Source organism: Meleagris gallopavo, chromosome 4, assembly GCF_905368555.1.
Source record: "Meleagris gallopavo chromosome 4, MGAL_WU_HG_1.1, whole genome shotgun sequence".
Classification (NCBI taxonomy): domain Eukaryota; kingdom Metazoa; phylum Chordata; class Aves; order Galliformes; family Phasianidae; genus Meleagris; species Meleagris gallopavo.
In genome coordinates, this window is record NC_139407.1 from 53,864,359 (window position 1) to 53,872,962 (window position 8,604).

Consider the following 8,604-nt stretch of genomic DNA (forward strand, 5'->3'; position numbering starts at 1 on the left):
CCCCCACTCTCTCTTCACTACCTCTTCCTTTAAGTCTACAGGAGGAGTAAACCTCTCTTCCATCTCCTCAAGGTTCACTGATTCCCGCAACAGAGAGTGCAAAGTGGGAACTGTGATGCTTACAGCTGGCATTTTCACCATTTCCGGATCTGAAATATTGTGCTTGGTTCTCACAGTGCTACCAGAGTGATGTACTTTTCTGCATGTGATTTACATTGTTGCCTTGCTGTTTCTGATCAAATTAATGCTCAAAAAGTAGCAGGACAAAATCCATCCCTGATGTACTTCATCAGTGTTGCTGCAGTTGCACAAGGCATGAATTCAACCTGCTATTTCTTGAATTTTTAATTTGATTGGTTTATTCATTTCCTATTTTTGCAAAGCGCTTTGGTGCTTACAAAAACCACTCAATCAGATTTCCAGAAAAGTATTACTTTTTGCCTCATTCCTCATTTTATATTATTACTTTTTTTTCTTTTTTTTTTCTTTTTTTTTTTTTCATAAAATCAAGATCTCATTTATTAAGAAATCATGCCTTCCATTGCCTGTTCTCCTGGGTTAACGTTTTCTCCTATAGCGAATGCTCTGAGCTGAGCACCTGAAATCAACCTCAGGCACCTCAGTGAGTGGCCTGATTTTCAAAAATGCTGAACATCTCGCAGCTCCCATTGACTCCAATTAGACCTGCCGGCTCTCAGCACTTTTAAAATCAAGCCACATATTTAGAGCCCCAATTCAGCACGGCATTTACATTTGTGCTTAAGTCCATCCTGATTCAGCAAAGCACTTAAGCATGAGTGTTTTTAGATCCATTGAAGTCAAGTGCTCTGCTGCTTTGAATAAAAATAGACTCCTGGATTGGGGCCTAAGAATCCAAAAACAGACACCAAAGCCTAATTTTAGGCTCTATTTGGAAAACTGTACCACCTTTAACCTTTAATGCTTACAGGAAACACAAGAACACCCAACAGGTCATAATCAGGGTGAAGGAAAGGAAAACAAGCTATGGAAAGTTCTTTCTTGGAGAGAAACTTTTGCAAAATGGAAATACAACACTAGCATTCCCCTTCCAGAATCTCATTCAAGATTAACATGCAGTTATTCTATTGTCCTTCGCCATTAATTAATAAACTGTTATATTAAACTTTAACCAATACAACTTCCCTCTCTTTTTCATAAATCCTACTGTCACCATTGATATTCCATGTTCACAAGCAAACCAAACTATAAATCAATTTTCTCTACTTTATCAAACAGCAGAAAGTAATAAAGAAGGTCACAAATAGTACAGCAGTTCCTTGGAGGTTTGTAACATCATAATTTAAAGCTCAGGAAGATTGAATCAAAAGTTGAATTAATCCCTAAGGGAAAAGATTCTATATAGATTCTATTGATAGACACAGGGCAGCCTGTCTTCGCTGGGAACTGGTATATTTGTTCATACTGTGGGACAAAGGAAACCAAGCTTCTCAGCAAAGAAAATGAAATCTTCAGCAAGAGGAGGAGGATATATCCTCTGCACTTCCAGTCAGTTTGCTCTCCTCGTAGCAGTCTGCTGAGAAACCAAATGAATCTTTTTATGCACGATATACTTTTCTGAGTGGCTGCTGTCTGCATAATGCAATTAGGGAAACCGCATCTGAATGGAATACATATATAAATTGTAAATGTTGCATTTCATCAATGTTTATTCCTAGACTGATGCCTTTTCAGATGAACAACTTCAACCCAAAATCAGAGCAGTCTGTGAACCCAAAGCAAAATGAAAGGTTATTTTTTTCAGTGAGAAATTTTGGTGAAGTTACAAATATTTCTTTTGAAGCTGGGAACGCGTTTCACAATGCATGTTTAGCCTTTGAGTGTCCTTTGAATGATTGCAACTTCCTTTCAACATGCTTTTGTAATCATAGTTTTACAAAGGAATTTCTGATTCCATGTTTAAAACATGTTAAGAACCTTTGTGACGTGACTGAACATGATACATTGAGCTCTCCTCCCAAATTTGTATTTCTGGGGAAATCAGATTCCCATAGAAAGAAAAGCTATTAAAAAGAAATTTTACTCGTCTCTTTGATTGGAATAGTAATACACATAGCTTTTGTAAATGGTGAGACCTGATATGAAATGTATCTTTTTGAAAAGAGTAGATGGTAAGGTACTATATCTACTTGAAGCTTGAAGGGAGGTTGTAGTGGGCTGGGGGTCAGCCTCTTCTCTTGTATAACCAGTGATAGGACGAGAGGGAATGAATGGCCTCAAGTTGCACCAGGGGAGATTCAGGCTGGATGTTAGGAAATACTACTTTTCCTAAAGAGTGGTAAAGCACTGGAATGGGCTGCCCAGGGAGGTGGTGGAGTCACTGACCCTGGAGGTGTTCATGAAACATTTAAATCTTGTGTTGGGGGACATGTCTAGTGACAACTATTGGTGATAGGTGGATGGTTGGACTGGGCGATCTTGGAGGTCTTTTCCAACCTTGGTGATTCTATGATATTATGATTCTGTGATAGAGGTATTTACTTATATTGACTTTTTTCTTACTGTATTTGCAGGTAGAGAGGAACTGCAAAGCACCATGATAAAGGCAGCTGAGCAGAAAGCTGGGGTACAATTCCAGCCTCTGCAAAATCAGATTGAACTGCAACCCTCGTTAGCCTCTTGCATTAACCCCACTTTGTGTAAATAGTGGACAGTGATCAAGTGCAAATAATCACGTGGGCCTAATTTGCGTCATGATAGATGTGGTTTAAATGAAAGCCTAAAGTAAGCACGAAGAAATCCATGTCCTAACGAGCACAATACGCAAATTACTATTACAACTCTTAATCAAATAAAATATTTGCTACAATTTATTTTTGACAATGTGCATTTCATTCTCTATTAAATTAGTGCTTGATAAAGTAATAAAATTACTATGGCCATAAAGTTACTGCGCTATACCTTCAAGGGAAGGCATTCAAGAGATCCTCTCGTTGTTCTCGGATTATTGACTTTGGCATTATGAAAAACACAGATTGGTGCCTTATACTAATTCTTTCCCACAGCGTTTGTAACTCAGGTCTATGCTTATTCGTGCAGTGTGTTGGCAGTAAATTTAAAAAAAAAAACAAACACACATACTCAACACCAGGCTTATACTTGAAAACTAACTGTTTCTTGTTTTCTTTTAACCATTTATTGTAACAACACCACAGACAACTATAGTTTTCTGTTGCATGAATAATGCATTGTAGCAGCTAGGCATGCCCTCAGTAATACACTCTTGCCAGCAAGAAGTGGAGTGCTGAGTGCTACTCCTGAATAATGATTAATTACTTGCCCTTCTGAAGGAGCCTGGTTTTGTAAACTGGTCACACAGCATGTTACGTGGATTGTGTCTGCTACACAAAAGGTTACTTGCAATCACATAATGAGACATAATGATGCACATCACAACAATTCTTTGGTACAAATCTGCACACAATGGAATTTAGATAGAAACTCATTTATTTATGTATCAAGTTTGCCAGAGGGTACAAAACGTCACTGCATTACTGCAGTGCTGCCACTGCTTCTTCTGCAATGCTGACATTTTGAATGAATGGCTGTGCAGCATTGCCCATTGCAGACTGCTGGCAGGCTCTGGGAGGGACTCAGCTCCCACTGCGCGATGGCTGTGTGAGTGGCATACTTTGCTGAAGCGTGTCCAGACTCTCCTTGGGAAGCTGGGAGACATCTCCTTGCTGTAAGGTGAGTTCACCTGCAGGACACAGTGAGCATACCTGCATGTTATACCTGGCTGACCTGGGAGGGTGAGCAGGGAATCCAGCTCCCAGGTCATGTTGTACTTCATTGTGTGGTGAAAGGAAGAAGAGCATTTAGCAGTACAGGTATAGAACTTTTTTGAACCTCAGGGAAAAGATCTAGTTATTCTTTGCTCCTGCAAGACTTGGTCAAGACTATCTCAGTGCTGGTGGGACTACTACTGGCAGCACTGATGGCAAAACAGCAGTGCACAGCCCTACACGGGCAGGATCTGTGTACTACGGTACACTTATGATCACTGAGCCCCTGATAACTGAGCTCTTGAACCTCTGGTCTGCTGAAATTCAAACTGCTGGAGGTGTGTCCTGAGGTTGGGGAGGTGATGGGCCCTCTCTTGCTGTGCTGAGGACAGGAAAGGGCTGGATGAGTCTCCGTACTTCACAACAGCCTGGCAAAACTGGCTGCTGCAGCCTGTGTTGTCTTCTTTCCTTGTGCCATGACGTGGATTGTCCCCATGAAAGCCCTGTGATGATTTGGGCAGATAAAGTGTTTTGGGTACAGGAGACGCATTCAACAAGTGAGGATGTGTATGGTTTGAGAACCTCATTTTGGACTCTCCTATGATATTGTTACATGTCTCAGTGTCTGGAAACTCCTTGGTCTCTTATATTCAACTGTTCATTGAGTTCATTGTTGCCTTAAGGACAAAACGTTTTTATCAGATGTGCCCTCTGACATATGGCAAACCACAACAGAGTGCTATGAGCATTTTCAGTGAGCACACAGCAACCATGGGATGCTCTGTGCAGTGCCAGGGTCCTGGTGCAGAGGAGAGAAGCACAATGGGAGGGCAAACGTAGAGAAAGAGGCACAGCACTGCCAGAGAATGCCATCAGCCTAATGATTGAGTCAACAGCTGGCATAATTCTGCAGCTAACAAATATAATTTTTCTTCCACAAATAGTTCCTTGAACAGTAGATCATACCCGAGCTGATTTACTGCAGCACTCTCCCATGTGGCTCCTCTGATTTGTAATAATCTCGCTGAGGCGGCTCTGCAGCCTTCCACTCCACAACAGCAGTAACAGAGAGTGTCTCTGCCTCTGTGCCTTCCCTGTTCTCACAAGATAAAAAGAAGTGTTAGGCTGCGGTATGCTGACGGCTTCTGCCCCTCTTTCATGTTTAGCTGAAGAGGGCCAATGTGATCAGAAGTTACTAGGGAAGGGGAAGAGGAGGAAGACTGACAAGTGATAGAAACAACGTAGAGAGGAGGCCCTCTGGAAATGAGGCAGAAAACCAGCAGCAGTGGAATCCTCCATTTTGACGGCTCAGTATTTTTGGTGCTATCTCCTAGCCATCCAAAAGTTGTCCATCTAACTAATGAGGTGTCAGTAGGCTGAGATTTGGATCTTTGCATATTTTCAGCTAGGCAGCAGTAGCGAGATTTTTCTGGAAGCCCTAATGGAAGTGGACAGGGAATGGTCACGAAGCATTGAGCATGAAGCCTCATAGCTCTGAAGCTGCACAGGGAGGCTTATCTGGCATATATCACAATCCCATCAGCTCTTGCTTGCACTGTTACTAAGCTGTTGACACTGTATGAAAGCTGATATGTAACTAAAGAACCTATGCGTTAATTCAACAATGGGAAAGGCGTAGCAATAATAGGGCAATTCCATAGCGAGCCTTCTGGAATGCCTCTTCCTAGCAGAAAAAGTATTGCAGGTGGCTATTTATGCTTCTACTCTGAGTCTCATGGCACTGGTCTTGTTCTACAGTGTTGGGTTTGATGAGATCGGATGAGGTTAAGCTGCCATGAATAGCTGCTGACTGGCAGTTTATTCCCTTGCTTGCTCAACAATGCCAGACTCAGTACATGTCTGAGAGGCAAAGAATACAGTTAGGCTAGACAAATGGAATAGGAACCAACAACAAAGTGAATCCTGTGCTGTCATACATTTTTTATTCACATTGCACATAAATCTCATCCAAGCTCATGGGAGAACTTTAGCATCCCTTTAAACTCCCATTTATTCTCTATCCTTCTCATTCTTTGCACTATTAAGAAACAGATTTATTTCCTGAAAACTACTCTTAATCATTGTGCAAATAGCAATGGAACATTTATACTCAAAGTAATAAATAGACGATTCACATCTTAATACGAGACTGGAGATTATTCTGATGTATTTGTGTTTATTGCATCTAACGCATAGACACCATTCTCAGTCTCTGATAGAAATGTTAATTATGAGATTTCATTATTCTTATTTAGATTTAGGGTCTGGGTTTTTTTTGTGCTGCGTCGTGATTTGGACAGCTCTGCATGACATGAAATGCTACAGGCAGAAAAAAACCCACTAGTTTAACTAGAGAAGGCAATAATATAGAGATATGTGCAACATATAGAATTATAGAGAACATGGAAATCTGTCTGTTTTTGTGCTGGTTAGTGGCCAGTGGCCAGAAGGATCAGTCACAGCTTTTGATGATAATGAGAACACAGTGAAAAGAACATATGGTCAGTTCCAGAGTTTATGTCCTTCACTACAGAACTATTGTCAATTCCAGTACCTCTGAATGTGGGAAAGTGGATTGTCATGTCTTGTTAGAGTGGCTCTACTTGGATGAATAAGAAATGTTTTTTCTTTCTCCTGGTTCTGTCTGCCTTTATTGCTTTATACTGCCAACAGCAGTATCTGGCCCTTGGAACTATTTATTTCTTGCATGCAGAAGGAAACACAGTGCAATCTTTTCATTGCTCGGTTTTAGTGACACAGGTTCAAGTGGAACCAAGGAAACCATTCCTGCAGACCAACAGAAAGTCGTATGGATCCTCGTTCCCTTCACAGCACTTGTTCAATATTTAACCTTTTAAAGTATGCTTAATTTTTAGTAACCTGCTGGCATACCCGTCCTTCAGCCAGCAAAAGCACACACCTGCACATATACCAGATAAGCATATTCATGTGTGTATATAGAGAGAGATATCAATAACCCTTATAAACAAACAAACAAATAAACATGATATATGTGCATGCAGATTCCTCATCTGGGGTTTGTCATTAGGAAAATGATAAAATAAAACATAAGCTCTAATTACAGTTTGCCATGCAAAGAATGTTGTAGACTGTATCCACCTCCTTACATGGCAAAAGAATTAGTTCCTACAGGCTAGCAAGAAACCTTGGTTCCACTTGCACCCTTGCTGACATTATTGGGATGATGCTTCCTGTCTGGTTCTCCATCACAAATGGAATTAAAAAGAATGCCTTTTGCAATGTGACAGCGTTCATGGGCATTCATGGCAGCAGGAGATACCCAGTACCTGCTTAACTCATGGCAATTGCACCAATTCTAATCATTTTCAGAAGCCTGCTTTCTTTACTTTTGCAGTCATGGCAGCTGAATTCAGGGCTGCTTAAAATAGAAATAATTATTTTTTAAGCTCTTATTTATAAATGTATAATATTATTTATGTCATTTGCGTGCTCTACAGCCTCTTGGTAAAGAACAAACTCAAATGCTCTGAATTCAGCCCAATAAACTCATGAACAGTTAAAAGATGTAAAGCAGCATTACTGTTTTTTGCTCATCCTGAAGCAGTATCTACTGAAGTTGCTTTGCAGGTGCCCTGTGTATCCTCAAGACTATAGGAACCAAAGTGCTTCCAGTCCACCTTGGGTTCTCCCCAAAATACAGTGTGGGGACAGCCCCAGGGTTCTAGAGCCCCCAGGCCATATCTGGCAGCTGAACAGGGATTACCTGAGCAGAGGTTTGTTATTTTTTTTCCTGTTTCTGTATGTTCATTCTGTGATTAAATTTGTGCTTGGCTGCAGTATTTTATGTCATTTCCAATCCCTGGTTATAAACCAAAAAACCGTCTCTTTCAACACATTCCAGTCATAATGATAGCACTGTAAAGATTCGTTCCAGCTCCTATATTTAATTTTTGTTATTTATTATGATTTGTTTATTTGTTGCAGCACTTTTCATTGGTACTTACCAGAAGAATCTTTAAACTCAAACTGTTTATGTCAGGCACAACAGCACCAGGTGGTTTCTCAGTGCAGCTTTCCCAGATCATCTCCAATCACAGCTTTGCAGGAAATGGTGGAGCATTTTGGCTTCTGCAGGAGCACCCAGGATGCCCATACAGTGGCCATAAAGTCTGTGCTCTGTAGTACGTTTCATCCAGGCTCAGCATTAAATAGTCTTGCTTTATTTTTGAGTGCTACTGCTGCGGCTGTTGAGGAGTAAGTAGGAAACATCATTTCTTTTGATCGTATCTGGCTTTATATGTGGCATGATCCTATTTATTTAATAAGATCTATCTTCCTCTCCCATTTAACAAATCTTTCTATTCATATCTGTAAAGGGAAATAATTGTCCAGTGTTACTGAATGCCTGTTATTGAGGAAAAAAGTATTTAAAGATTCAGAGATACCCCTACTGCACCCTACAATGGCTTTACAATCTTTTCCTTGTGTTTTTATCACTTCAGCATTGTACCAGCTATCCTTTAGCTTTTGATGAAATCACCTTCTTGATGAAATCACTGGAAAAACAGGCTCTGGGAAAGTGCTTTATCTGAGATCCCAAAGATGAGTTTGTTCCAAAGGCATTCATGCTTTACAGTCTACGTATTTTAGACCTGTCTGGTGACACTACAAAGTCTTCGCAAACGCTCATATTCTTTCTACAGTCTTCTGGTTACTTTGCAAGAGAGATGTTCTTTTGTGCATTAAGTGTTCTTTGAGGATGAAGTGTTCATCAGAAGTCTTCAGTGTTACATTATCCTCATTTTCATCATATTATTTTGAAATACAAAAATACATGTTTGTTTTACCTATTTTCCTA